Genomic DNA, 15,456 nt, shown 5'->3' with positions numbered 1-15,456 from the left:
ATCTACCTGCTGGACAGAAGTTTTGGGTATGTCCTTGGTATAATGAGCTCCTGCCTCTGAGGGAACAAGTGCATTCCCTTGAGGCCAAGGTTGCTGACTTGGAGAAGCTAAGAGAGGCAGAGAGGTTGGTCGATGGGACCTTCATGGACCTATTAGCTGTGTCCCACTCCAAGGGTGACAGCTCCTCTGCTGTCATGGAGAATGCGAGTCTTGGGGAAGGAGGGCGTCATTCTGAGGAAAAGGGAAATGATCCCTTAGAAGGGACTCATTCTTCGGAAGCTGAACAAATACCTTCTCGCACCGAGGATGTGCCCCCAGGGGGAGAGGGGCTTGTGGTAATGGGAGATTTGATCATTAGACACATAGACAGCTGGGTTTGTGATAGGTGTGTAGACCGCATCGTGAATTGCCTGCCCAGTGCAAAGGTTGCGGATATCACATGCCATCTAGATAGCCTAGTAGATAGTGCTGGAGTGGAGTCAGTGGTCATGGTCCATGTTGGTACCAACAATGTGGGGAAATGCAGTCATGAGGTCCTGGAAGGCAAATTTAGGTTGCTAGGTATGAGGTTGAAGTCCAGAACCACCAAGGTGGCTTTCTCAGACATAATACCAGTTCCACATGCAGGCCCAGCTAGAAAGGTGAGGCTGAGGAGTCTCAGTGCGTGGATGAGAATGTGGTGCAGGGTGGAGGGGTTCACATTTCTTAGGCGCTGGGGAACGTTTTGGGGCAAGCCAGGCCTGTACAAGAGGGACGGACTCCACTTGAATCAAAATGGCAAAATGGAACCAGACTGCTGGCACTAAACCAAGGATGGACGAAAGTCCCTTACCTGGTCCCACAGCTGTTTTCGGTGGGGGGGGGAGGCGCTCCGTTTCTCCCCCCGAAATTCTTGGCAGGGGGGGAGGTGCCCCGCCCCTCCCAGCTGACATTCAGGCCGGGGGGGAGGCGCCCCATCCTCCCCGCCGAAATTCTGGCTGGGGGGACCACCCCGTCTCCCCGGCCGCGAAATAAAAAAGTAAATTGTAAAAAAAAAACAACCGTGATAGGCTACGTAACGATTTACGTAGCCTATCACGGCTAGATTTTCAAAGTCAGCCGTGATAGGCTACGTAAATCTTTATGTAGCCTATCATGGCTGACTTTGAAAGGAAAAAGAAAAAAAAAGCGCGTATGCAAATGGCGGCGCCCATGGGCACCGCCATTTGCGTTCCTTATTTGGGCACGGGTAGTCTACGTAAAGATTTACGTAGACTACTGCGAAAATAAGGGCAACGCTATTTGCGTTGCCCTTAATTTCACCGTAGTCTACGTAAATCTTCACGTAGACTACCTGTGCCCAAATAAGGAACGCAAATGGAGGTGCCCATGGGCGCCGCCATTTGCGTACGCGCTTTCCCCCCCCAAAGTCAGCCGTGATAGGCTATGTAAAGATTTACGTAGCCTATCACGGCTGACTTTGAAAATCTAGCCGTGATAGGCTACGTAAATCGTTACATAGCCTATCATGATTTTTTTTTTTTTTTTTTACAGTTTACTGGGAAATGGCGGTGGCGGCAGCCGGTCAGAAGACCGGCTGCCGCCCCCGCTGCAATGCCGCTGGGACCCGCCGCCGAGAGGGACATTCGCACGAGGTAAGTCCCATCCCGGGGGGGGGGGGGTTGGAGAATTTCCCCACCAATTTCGGGGGGCCGAATGCGTTGGCATTCGGCCTCCCGGAGATTCGTGGAGAAATTCTCTGACATCCCTACGCTAAACATAAAAAGGGTGGCAGGGCAGCTTTTAAACTAAACCCTGGGAAAAAGCCAACAGGAGCTGGGAAGCATCCGGTTTTGGTTAAATCATCCCAAAGGGATGAAGATGAAAATGTTTTTGATTGCCCAAATGTAGAAGGGGAGGAAATAGGCCAGGAGTACATGGTAGAACATAATAGCCAATCAAAGGGGCCAAAGGGGTAGGCTCTTCCACAGAAACACTGTGGGTAATAACACCAGGCTCCAAAACTTATGTAGTGCTAGGAGCATGCTATCACCTCACAGACCAGAATGCTCAGAGTGACCTTGAGATAGAAAATCAAATCAGGGAGGCCTCCAAACAAGGAAGTGCTGTAATAATGGGTGACTTCAATTACCCCCACATTGATTGGATAAATGCATGTTCCAGCCACGACTAAGAGGCTAAATTTCTCAATGTCCTAAACAATTGTGCCCTAGAACAGTTGGTCATAGAACCAGTCAGAGGGGAGGCGACTTTGGATTTAATCTTAAATGATGTCTCCCAGGAGCTTGTACGAGATGTAAATGTTGTCACATTTGACTTTAAAAGAGGAAACTTCTCTAAAATGAGGGAACTGGTGAAATGGAAGTTAAAAGGGGGAGTCAAGAGGATTAAATCCTTCAAAATGCTTGGAGATTACTCAAAACCACAATAACAGAAGCCCAGCTAAAATGTATACCACAGGTTAGGAAAGATAGCACCAAGTCCAAGAGGTCGCTGGCATGATTAACAGTGCTATGGGAGCTATTAGAGAAAAGAGAGCTTCCTTCAGAAAATGGAAGTCTTGCCCAAGTGAGGAAAACAAAAGGGAGCAGAAACTTGCACAAAGGAAATGCAAGCAGACAATAGGAGATGCAAAAAAGCATTTTGAAGAGCATATCGCTAACAACATCAAGGCCAAAAATAAAGTATTCTTTAAATATATCAGAAGCAGAAAATCAGCTAGGGGGGCAGCTGAACCACTGGATGACAATGGAGTTAAAAGAGTACTAAGGAGGACAAGGAGACTGACAGAGAAGCTGAATTAATTCTTTTCATCCCTCTTCACTGCAAAAGATATAGGAGAGATACCTGTGCCTGAACTGATATTTTCTGGAAGGGAGTTTGAGGAACTGAGGCAAATAGTGGCAACAAAAGGTGACGTTCTCAACCTTATTGATAAATTGAAAACAAATAAATCACTGGGCACAGATGATATCCATCCTAGAGTTCTCAAAGCATTGAAATATGAAATTGCTGATCTTCTAACCAAAATATGCAACATGTCCCTAAGATCAGCCTCTATACCAGAGGACTGGAAGATGGCCAGCGTAACACCAATTTTCAAAAAGGGGTCCAGGGGGGATCCAGGAAATTACAGGATGGTTAGCTTAACGTCTGTCCTGGGTAAATTGGTCGAAGGCATTATTAAAGATAAATTAGAAAGCATACAGAAGTACAAGCCCTGCTGAAAAAGAATCAACACGGCTTCTGCAAAGGTAACTCCTGTCTCACTAACCTTTTACAGTTCTTTGAGAGTGTCAATAAACATGAAGACGGGGTGATCCAGTAGACACTGTTTATTTAGACTTCCAAAAGGCTTTTGACAAAGTCCCTCAACAAAGACTCCTGAGCAAACTTAGCAGTCATGGAATAAGAGGACAGGTCCTCTTATGGATCAGTAACTGGTTAAAGAACAGAAAGCAAAGAGTAGGAATGGTAAATTCTCCCAGTGGAGGGAGGTTAATAGTGGGGTCCCACAGGGATCTGTATTGGGACCAATGCTTTTCAACCTGTTCATAAATGATCTGGAATTAGGAGTGAGCAGTGAAGGGTCCAAGTTTGCGGATGACATCAAATTATTTAGGGTGGTTAAAACAAAAAGGGATTGTGAAGAGCTCCAAAACGATCTCTCCAAACTGGAAGAATGGGGATATAAATGGCAAATGTGGTTAAATGTAAGAAGTGTAAAGTGATGCACGTTGGGGCAGAAAATCCCAACTTCAAATATAGCCCAGTGGGATCTGAGCTACGAGTGACCAACCAGGAAAGAGATCTTGGGGTTGTGGTGGACAGCTCAATGAAGATGTCAATCCAGTGTGCAGCCACTGTAAAAAAGGCAAATTCCATGGAAGACATAAGTAGAAAAGGAATTTAGAATACAACTGCCAATATCATACTGCCCCTATACAAATCAATGCTGTGACTACACTCGGAATACTGTGTACAGTTCTGGTCACCACACCTGAAAAAAGATATGGAAGAGCTGGAAAAAGGGCAGAAAAAGGAAACTAAGATGATGAAGGGGCTGGAGCACCTCCCCTATGAGAAAAGGTTACAACAGCTGGGATGGTTTAGCATGGAAAAAAGGAGGGTGAGGGGAGACATGATAGAGGTCTACAACATTATGCACAGTATGGAGAATGTGGACAGGGAGACATTTTTCTCCCTCTCTCAAAATACTAGAACCCGGGGTCATCCTATGAAGCTGATTGGTGGGAGATTCAGGAGAGATAAAAGGAAGTACTTCTTCATACAGTGCATAGTTAAACTATGGAACTCGCTACTGCAGGATGTAGTGATGGCCACCAATTTGGATGGCTTTAAAAGGGGGTTGGACAAATTGCTGGAGGAAAAGTCTATGAATGGCTACTAGTCTTAATGGCTATATGCTACCTCCAGAACCAGAGGCAGTGAGCCTATGTACACCAGTTGCTGGGAGACATGGGTGTGAGGGTGCTGTTGTGCTCATGGCCTGCTTGTGGGTTCCTGGTCCACAGCTGGTTGGCTACTGCGTGAACAGAATGCTGGACTAGATGGACCCTTGGTCTGATCCAGCATGGTTCTTCTTATGTTCTTACTACTTAGAACTAGCTTTAGAGCAGTAGCAGGTACTATTTGGAGTTTGGGTGGGTGGGTGAAACACCTAGAGGAGCATCACAGGGAAACAATTCTAGGTAAGGCTACAAGGTATCTGCTGTGGCTGTAGCTTAAGCAAGATTGGGCATGCATTTTGTACCAATGCAAAAAGTGTTGTCCTTTGCTTTGGGTAAAATCCCCACCACCATCACGTAACAACTGTATTATATGGAGGTATGAGAAGATTCATTTCAGCTTTGGATACCATTTGACAGCTACCCAATCCCCCCGTCCAAACCACCAACGTTTTAAGTCACAGGTGCAGGAAGAAGGTGGGCATATTTTTCCCATCCGTGATTTTAATGTATATATCATGGAAGCAAATAGGTAGCATTATGCAGCTTTAAGTTAAGTTGGTCTTGTAAGTTGCCTGGATGGCGAGTCTGGGAACCATACGTAAGCCATTCTGAGTTCTTCTAAGAAAGAGTGAGGCAGAAATGTGAAAAATACATTCTTACAGAATTAAGATTCCCTTTGATTGACTTTATCTTGGTGGCCAGCTTAATTCTTAATAATTACCACTCCATGCTTATTTCAGGGAGTAGCAGCCTACAAGATGTTGACGGTACCTTTGGCATTTGGGAATAGCTTATCACCTCCATTTTCCTTAACTATTATTGCCCAGAAAGGGGGGAAAACCAGCCCTTTTCTTACAGAAAGGAAGATAGGATGTAAACATCCCAATTCATCCTAGAAATACAGGTTCCTAAACTTCCATCTTTGGATTCTAAAGATGACTTGTGAAGATACAACTTGACTCTTGAGGTCAGTTACTATGGTCACTTACCTGTGAATAAGCCCTATTGAACACAATAGAATTTACTTCAGAGTAAACATGCATAGGACTGCATCAAAAGGGAGGGCAGGTCCTGGAAACTGCAAATTTTGGCTTGATTACCAAGGGAAGCCAACATTTGTGGACCACTACTGAAGTATTATAAAGCTTGCAGGAAAGCCTGCAAGCTTTATAATGCTTGTTGGTGTTCTAAACAGTGCGACAGATAATCCCGAATTCTGGTGTTCTAAATTTATGGTGTTCTAAACAGTGCAATAGATAGATAATCCCGAACTCTGACATGGAAGCAGTATTTGTAGCAAGAAAAAGACTGGTCCTTGGTCTTTACGCCTTCAAGTACACAAACTAGCAACGAGTTTTTGTTCTGTCAGTAGTGCAACAGCAATGGAGGTAGATTCAAGCGTGGAAGATTCTGCTAGCTTGTGAAATGCATTCCAGTTCCTATCACTCTCCTTTAGACAAGGAGAATCATGTATTAAAACCTAACAGCACCTGGTCGCAGGAGTACCAGACTACTTATGTTTAGATTAAGTAGCAAGTGCTCAACTGTGGAATTCTGGGTCTTCAAACACATGTGACTAAAAGTATATTGCCCAGCTTCATCAGGCAAGCTTTGATTGGCTTTTGACATAATATCATACATTTATAGGCCACTGCTAGGCACAGCCTATGGCAGCCTTCCCCAACCTGAGACCCTCCAAATGTGTTTGACTACAACTTCCATTATCTCCAGTCAGTGTAGCCATGCTGGCTGGGGATGGTGGGAGTTGTAGTCTAACACATCTGGAGGGCTCCAGGTTGGGGAAGGCTGATCTAGGGTAAGCCAACACAAGCTTGTTGCATTCACAGTTTCACTGTTTGTTAAAAACACCTTTTGTTAAGCCCACACACCAGCCATCAATCTGAGAATAGCAAGGGAGTCTGGATAGAACACTGAAAAGTCTGCATTAAGCAGATTTATAGGTTATTTAGATGCAATATAGAGCAGCCTGTTAAACATAGGTGTAAGAAGTCAACCAGGAGGTGAATAGTAGGATTCAAAATGTATACCTTGTACATATATTTTTATATAGCCAGAACTGCCTCCTCCTCAATATAATATATAAATGCAAAGCTGTGTCTTAAGACTGCTTGGTCTGTATCCCTCCAGATCAGAATCATATTGGCTCTATAGCACTGACAAGTTTTAAAAAAACTATTATTGAGTTGGCAGATATATGCAGTAACAAGGTGCCTTTTCACAATCACCTCCCTGATCAAATCTTTTTGTACTCATTCCACACTGACAGTCTCTAGAACATCTATTACCAACAATAGGAAAATCTGCCCCCTGGGAGCAATCTAGAAAGAAAGATAGCCCTGACTGCTTAAAACCTTGCGCCCCAGAAAAGGAAACAGGCAGTTTATTTCAACTCCTGCTATTTATTGTGAACTTCAACTGCCAACTCTAAATCACTACGTATTCCCCTTACCTAACATTCTGCATAGATTTCTCTAGCAGCGATAGCGACTTCAAAACTGATGGGAGAAAGTGGTCAGATTCCAAAAAAGGAACTAACACTTCTAATTGGATGTAGTACTGCACCAGTGATTTTGGCTCTGTTGTTTATGGGCTGAACACCATAGATCACTGAACAGCTGCCTCTTTTACACCTCATGCTCACAGAAGCATGTATGGGCCGGTTCTGCCCAAGTGTAGCTATCAAGTTTGGAAGAAAGGACAAAAACACAACTAGGCCATGAAAACCTCAACTCCCATCAGCCCCAGCTGGCCAATGGTAAGGGATTATGGAAGCTGTATTCCAAAACACTTGGAGGGCACCAGGTTAGCCTACCCTTGCACTGGAAAAATATGCTGAGGTGGGGGGAGAGTGCTTTATTGCTGTTGGTCAGAACTCCAAACACACCAATTGCAAACAGCGCTACTCTGACACAACAGATCAATCTTAAGACAAAACTGAAAACAGCAACAGAAAACAGCATTGGTCCCAAGACCAAATCGTTTAAAGGGAAGCCTTTAAAGCATCTCCTTCCAAAATTATGTTAAAACTCACCACCTTCCTAGGACCAGACGATACATATTATACACAAGCTATTAATCTCACAGCAATCAGGTCACATTAACACTTTTACAGAAAACCTGCTCTAAGCCACAACGAACACATTTCTTACCCAAATGAGTTTTAGTACAAATTGTTCAAGATGAATATAGAAGAAACAAACCTGTGTAGATCTTTGTGCAAAATCCCCATCAGTGATGCTAATGCTCCTTAGACTCTCCTGAACAAGTTTCTGAATTCATATATTAACAGAACTGAGTTTCTAGAGAGCTAGACTTGGAAAGTCCTTTCGTCCCAAATCCCTCCTTAATCTAAATGTTTTTCCACAACACTCTTAACACAAAAAGTATATAAGACCTTCAGGCCAAAGTTCTACAAACTGGAAGTTTTACACTGTGACTCCCTAGGATATTTTAGGGCCAAGGTTACTATGCAAATATTAGTCTTGCTAATCACATTTCTAGGTATGTAATCAACTAGACTAAAGGGAAGGACACAAGATAATGAATGTTCTGAAGTGAAAAACATGCAGTACTTCAGACATTTCTCATATAACAGAAAGATTGTGGAAAGAGGTAAAGCCGCAACATTTTTCAAGGTTTTTGTACTTAAGCCTTCCTAAAAAATAAAATAAATCTCCAAACAGAAGGGCTGGCCAAGTAGATTTGACTTGTACATAGTATAGCCACTTCAAAATTCCTCATCTCTTGAAACTAAAGCATTTCTTGAAAATAGGTTGAGAGCACATTTTTATAGGCTCTTAGACGAATTCATGTATTCTTAGTGACCTATTTGTTAGTTTTTAAGGTGCCACAAAACGTTGTTGTTTTGATTGCAACAGAATAACATGGCTACCTCTCTGGAAATTAAAATAAATAAAGTTATTTGCTCCACTATACTATCAAATAACTATTGCTTCTAAATGTGCATGCATGAAAAAACTACTACCAATATGTGAACCTACTGCTTTTCAAAGAAGGAAGATAATAAACGTTTATTTCCTATCCAGTGCAGAATATGTTTTGTACACCATTTAGCAAGAAACATTCAGGACTTTTACAGTATCCTAAAATGAAGTACTCATGTTTTCCCTTAGATGCCATTAGGATGCAATTAATTCCAAGGTGGATAGATTTAAACACACAATTTAAAGTGAATGAATTCCAGTTTTACTGTTGTGATTTCTGTTTAATGATTTTTCTTTGGCATTTGCCTTGTTATTAGTGGTAGGGCTGTAGCTCAGTGGTAGAGCACCTCATCTGCATGCAGAAGGTTTTAGGTGGTAGACACTACAGCCCACTGTGGGTTAATTAACCCTAAGTAGAACTCTAAAACAGAGTTTAACCCTCAAATAACCCTGGCTTACTGGGCTTGGGCAACATGACAAGCCATAGCAACCCTCAGCCAGGGCTTCCATATTTATAATGTGCTGCAGCTCCTCGTGGGTAAATTAACCCACATTAAGCTATAGTGCTGTGAGAATTGGCAGGATGACTCAGTTCGCATATCATTAACAACCCAGTTAACAAACCATGGGTTACTGAATATGCAGCAGGCATGTTTAAGCCTGCCAGTTCCTGTGCCCTTGCCTGCTCTGATAAGTAATACAGCAACGCTCCATCCCTGGGTTGTTTATTGTGATGGCCGAACCCAGCACTCTGGCTTGTTGAGGGGCGAACAACTCAGAATTTGAACCCATGGGTTGTTTACCACAGCAGGAGCAGGTGGATATGCAGAACCCAGCACACGCACACACTCGCTCCTGCTGCATTTCCAACAATCCACAGTTTGTTGACAATGTGCAAACCAGGTTAGCGTTGACAATACTGGGCTAGGTGGACTAATGGTCTGACTGAGTATAAGGCAGCTTCCTATATCCCTACACGGGTACTTCAAAGTGAGCTCTTCACACTTACTAAGGAACCTGCAGAAGAGCTAAAGCATGGGTAAGTTCTCTCTGCAAACAACTCTACTTGTACTGGCTTTGCTCACAGCTATGGGAGCACTATGAGGCAGTAACAAGTACTGGTACAAAGGGAATTGTGAATAAAGTGAGCAATGCCATGAAGACAAGCAGAATTTTCTTCAAATAGCTCAATTTTTCTATTTATGTGGCTACTAGGAACTTGCCTATTCTCAGAAGATTTAAATAACCTCAGGAAGTGGATAGGACTAATGAAACAAGTGCTACACTGCACTTCCAAGCTGTGCTGCAGTAGACTGCTTATACAACTTAAGACAAAGCCGCTAGTAATTGTTCGTGCAGAGCACCATGCTGCTGCTTTGGCAAGTAAAATGCATCTAAAAAGCTGGGTGACAATGCAGAATAGGCGTTAGGTCTTCAGGAATGCCTCTTTTTTACAAGTAATACAGCCCATAAACCACACATGGAAGTCATTTTGGAGTTTGTTCTCCTTTTCAGAGTAAGCCTGCATGCATTACAAAGATGAACTCAAAGATGGTTTTATTTTTAAAAATGAAAACGTATGCAGAACAGTATTCACCATGGACCTGGTTCGAACATGAAGAGAGAAAACAAAGGATTGGGGCGGGGTAGGGGGAGAATCAAGAGGGCTTACACTCATTAACACACAGTTTCCTGGAACCAAAAAGTCTGGGTTTTTACTGTCTGGGTTAAGTGTAATGCAAATGGTTACATCAAGCTGACTCCAGGGCACTTGAGTTTTATGCTGGTCAGGAGTAAGCAGTTTTTTGGTGCCGTACCCTTCCCATTGTTTTTTAATAAACACATTTTGTTGCCTGCAGGCTGCAGCTGGTATCACTTAAAAGCAAAGCGAGGGCCTCCACCTGGGACCATCTTCATTTCCTATGAATGCCTCTGGGCCACATCTAGGACTCAGAAACATTCTGAAGAATGAAGATGGCAGGTGGCTCAAGGCGATGCTTTCCTCTGCACTACCCAGCCTCTAAGAAAAAGAAGGGGCAAAATAAAATTTCTGCTTGGGGGCAGGGGTGGCTAAGGAGAGCAGCAGGTGTAAGGGAGAGGAGTGGCTCAGACCCTACATTTGACTTGTACTAAAATCTTTGGGTCAGGTTAATTGTCCTTTGTGATTAAGTCATGCTTCCCATGGCAACCAAACTGTGGTGGTGCCCACAAGTTTCTCAACTTTCCAGATATGTTCATGGCTCAAAAAGGTTGTCTACCCCAGTATGGGTGAAAGCATGTACCTGTGCTATGGGGAAGTCAGACACTGCTCACCCTCTATGCATATAATAGGAAACCTTAATTTTCTGTGTTACCAGAGCAATCAGGAAACGACCACACCACCATAAGTCATGGTAGGACAATGCTAGGGAGCAGAAACAGGCACATACAAACAGGTGAGTCTGTGGTCTTGCTCCATCCCCCCCCCCCCATGTGACTGCTTGCCACAGTTGTAATAAGACACATGCCTGAATCTGCTAGCCACTGATACTTCAGGTTTAGTCAGAACCAGAGTGGTGCATAGCTACAGTGTTTGACTTGGATGTGAAAAAAAACCCTGCGTATGACTGCTTTGCTCAGCTATGAGGTTGAGTGGGTGAGCCCTGGAAAGCCTCTCTAAGTATAACCTCCCGCACACAACTGCAAAGCTAAACATTTCTTAGGGCTCTTTGGAGGAAGGGCAGCGTACAAATATACCAAAAAACTATTCCTTTGTTGTAGTATGCATCATATAGGGGCCAATCTCTCCCAAAGAGCTGGGAAGGGAAAGCATGTACCTGTGCTATGTACCTGAGGAAAGCATGTACCAACATAAACTTATGTATGATAGTTTTATTAAAATTGGATTAGTATAAGCTAAGCATTCAGCCACTCTGATCCCAATGCTACTAGGTTCCACTTGTTTTAGAGGGCATTCATGCACACAGTGAGCAGCGTTAAGCACGTTGTGTATTAGTAAAATAATGAGCAATGCATCATGGAACAGACATTTAATCTTGCCCTCACAAAGCAGTGAATATAGAAGCCAAGTATTTAGCTCCTGAAATCTGAGGGCCAATATTTTAATACAAGGCACTGAAATTGGAATATTTAGATCTAATTTAAAACAAGTTTCTTGAAAGGTAATGAGCAGTGTCCAGTCCATACCAGTCCAAACTAGTCCATACTCCAGGAAATAAAGCCACACTGCTCACCTGAGGGAATGATATTAAAGGCAAAACTGAAGTACTTTGGCCACATAATGAGAAGACAGGGCACCCTGGAGAATATACTGATGCTAGGGAAAGTGGAAGGCAAAAGGAAGAGGGGCCAACCAAGGGCAAGATGGATGGATGATATTCTGGAGGTGACGGACTCGACCTTAGGGGAGCTGGGGGTGGCGACGGCCGACAAGAAGCTCTGGCGTGGGCTGGTCCATGAAGTCACGAAGAGTCGGAAGCGACTTAACGAATAAACAAATGAGCAGTGTACATTAAAAGCACAATCCTATGCATGTTTAAACAGAAAAAAGTCTGGCTGGGGATGCTAGAGTTGTAGGACTTTTTTCTGTCTAAACATGCACAGGACTGTGCCCTAAGTTAGTAACAAAGTTTACTGCATTAAAATGTAAGTTCATATTCATTCTTCACTCTGTCCACACCCAAATTTCATGGTATGGAAAAATATAAGGCCAGAAAAAAAGCAAGACCCCACAATAATCTAGAAGTGCCAACCACTCTTATAGAGTTTGGTCATAATATTTTCTTCTTAAATTCAGGGTAGCTGCAGTGTGGTAATGTGTGTAGACAGAGGCACAGAAACTAATTCAGGCCTACAAACTGAGCGGAGGAGCAATCTTAAAGCAGGCTGAAGGACTGTTGGAAGTGGTGTAAGTGCTGTTCCACCAGCAGAGAGGGAGGCCAGGTAGTGGGATGTCACATATATGTTGCTTGAAACACACACGGAAAGCTCCACAGGTGCAGAGGTCCTGCTGATGTTCTTCCATCAGAAATGGGGGGCCAAAACAGAATATTTCAGGGGCATGTCAGGGATTCACAGGATCCTAAGTGCCTTTGTGAACTGACACAACAAAAACATGGGCCCTAAGCTGTGTCAACCCTGGAGCTGGTGTAGATAATTCCCTCCTACTCACCAAAAGGGAAGGAGGGGAAAAAATTGAGTAGTGGCAAGGAAAAACAGGAAAGCCCTTTCTGCCCTGACCATTTATTTCATTTATTACATTTCTATACCACCCAATAGCCGAAGCTCTCTCGGCAGTTTACAAAGATTAAGCCACAAGGCTTTAAGGAAGTGACAATAGCTCAAACACAAAATCTTGCCTCCCAATACTGCCTGTTATTCTGGGGGGAAAGGATATATGCAAACATAATACAACACACATTAAACCAGTTACCAGGGAACATGGGTGGGAGGGTTCTGTTGCACTCATATCCTGCTGTGGGTTTCCCATGGGCAGCTGATTGGCTACTGTGTGAACAAACTGATGGACTAGATGGACCATAGTCTGATGCAGCATGGCTCTTCTTATGTTCTTATCAGACAGGGCCTTACATATTCTACATGTCTGCTGAACCTTGGGGAGGGAAGAGAAGCATAGCAATGGAGAGGTAGGTAGTGTCGGCCCTAAACCAAATGGCGCCCCAGAATCATTTTTGGCACCGCCTTTGTTCAACTTTTGAATACCTTTTTAAACATTTACAGCCCATTTCACAATTTTTATGTGTGATGTATCCATGTCATATAAAATAATACATTTGCACACCTGTATCTGTAAAACTTTTAGTTTTAACAGCTGAAAGTATTAATGTTAAGAAACTGAACTGTGCATTAACGCTGCACAGACCAGAACCCTCATCCCTTTTTTTTTTTACAGTATCAATCTGCTATTGGAGTCCAATCCCCCATAAACGTCTAAGCTAGTAATAAAAATTATGATTTCAAAATGACTTCAGTATAAACAGAAAAATATTTTATTGGCAATGGCATCATATTTCAAAAAATATTTTGAAATACTGGTACTATTGGGATACATTGGGCCCCACAATGTTACCATTTCAATAGGGATAAATTAGACCCCTGGTAGTGTAGTAAGTTAAACATTTTTTAAAAAACTAAAGGGGAGGGGGGAGAAGTGGGACACCACGGCATAGCTGATCTCATAATTCTTGAGTACATGGAGTATGAAATGGTTCAGGTTTGCTTAAAAAGTTTTACAAACTTTTCCAACAGCAGTGGGGTACACAGCAACCCCATGTGCATAAGATGATTAAATAACATTACATTAGTTCAAAAAGTCACCTTTCTTGTTTCTGCCCTCAGGAACTGAAGCACAGGACCAGAGTCCAAACGGCATTTTCAATCAACAGAACAGCAAGCGACATCAGTCTCTCATTAGCCTTCATCAACTGAAGATATGTGCTCAGGAGCCTAAGCTTTGAAAAGCTGTGGTCACCATTCACATGCCACAAGCCCAGCACCAGGTCCCTGGGGACACCTACATCCCTCTTGCCATCGCATCTACACCTAAACCCCTAGATCAAATTTTATATTCTTTCCTTACCCTGCTCCAGATCTTGTAAAACAAAAACCCGTTTCTTAAAAATCTGAACCTTCAATCACACAATTATAAAAAATGAAGCAAACAGTGCAGTGTATTTGCATGATGCTCTTGCAAAATATGAAACAATACATATAACGCTGACATTAGCCCACACAGCTGGAGTTTTACTTCCAGTTGCTAAGCATAAGAAGTGACAGATCTGCACAGGGCTGAATATTTCAAATTCCTGGGTGCCAGTGAAGTAATAGATGTCCAAGTGATCAATCACTAGGGATTTTTAGAGTCCTGTTAAGTGATATGAATGAACTTTTCCTACATTACCTCAATCTTATTCCAAAGAGTCAAAGCAAGATGTATAAAGCTACTCAACCAATATATGGTAAAAGGCTGGTGAGGTAGTGGGAGGAGAGAAACCACTGAGTATAATTTTAATAAGTTTTAAATCAGTGAAAGAGATATTCAAAGGCCGTACATAAAAACACAAATGTCAGCTGGCTAGAACACGATTTCTAAACCATACCCAACACATAAGAGGCCTTTGCTTTAGAGGTCAGAGCTAATTTGGTATTGCACTCAGAAACTCACAGGGTGCCAATATGGTCTATGGAACATACTGCAGTATAATGTCCTGCCCTGTAAATAGCACTGCTTACTTGGACATTTCACTCACCAGATGAAACTAGAAAAATATACTGCTAGGCTTTCTTATAAGATTAGCCTATATTCTCTTTTGAAACATGTTGTGGTCCCCTTTTTGCTACTGCAAAAATTAAGGAGTTTGCTTATAGTTCATGAGCATTCTTTGTTCTGGTTAAAAAAAATCTGAAGAAAAGAATCAAGGAAAACTGGAGAGAAAGAGCAGGGTTGGTTATACACATGGAATTTAGTAGAAACAGAATTGTAGCAAGATCCAAAGAATCTCCACTTTCACTTTTCTACTCTTCATGATTTCTAGTGCCTATAAAAAGGATGAAGTTTGCAAGCTAAACCCCTGATTTGTCTTTCTATTCTTGCCTCTCTGTCTCAAACCTTCACCTGCAGTGAAGCTTCCTTTCTATTCCTGCCTCTTCATGTCCCAACTTCCACGTCCAGTGACTTCCTGCAAAAGTTTCCTTGAAAACCACAATTTCCCTGTATTTCAATCTTTCACTTATTTTCTCCCAACCACCAGGTCTAGACAGGCAGATGTTACCGCTACATCTCACAGAATCTACTTGTTCTGTACCTGAAGACAAAAGACTGTAACAGCTACAGACACTAAATAACTGAATAAATTCGGCACACCTTGTAAGGAGAGGTGTCATCAGCCAAAGTAAGTATACTAGAATTGTGTGGAACATCCTGATCTCAATGGCTCTCACTATATCTTCCCTTTTTTAAAGCTACATTAAGACTAGGTAGAAAAACAGGCTGGTGATTA

General features: G+C 42.7%; 1 protein-coding gene across 5 annotated transcripts in view; it reads right to left on the bottom strand.

Moving 5' to 3' along the window:
• DAG1 (dystroglycan 1) overlaps nt 1-15,456 on the bottom strand; it is a 90,406-nt gene that overhangs the window by 32,242 nt on the left and 42,708 nt on the right. The window contains exon 1 of one of the 5 annotated variants that reach the window (XM_084839504.1): nt 7,694-9,387. The exons of the other annotated variants lie outside the window; for them this stretch is intronic. The gene's annotated coding sequence lies outside the window, so the exon portion shown is untranslated. Of the gene's footprint in view, nt 1-7,693; nt 9,388-15,456 lie in introns of those variants that run through there. 5 annotated transcript variants of the gene reach the window in all.

Source organism: Heloderma suspectum, chromosome 2 (assembly GCF_057233095.1).
Source record: "Heloderma suspectum isolate Gila_16-S chromosome 2, 16-S_ref, whole genome shotgun sequence".
Lineage (NCBI taxonomy): Eukaryota > Metazoa > Chordata > Lepidosauria > Squamata > Helodermatidae > Heloderma > Heloderma suspectum.
Note: the sequence above shows the minus strand (reverse complement) of the source record. Positions and strands in the feature narration are given on the sequence as shown.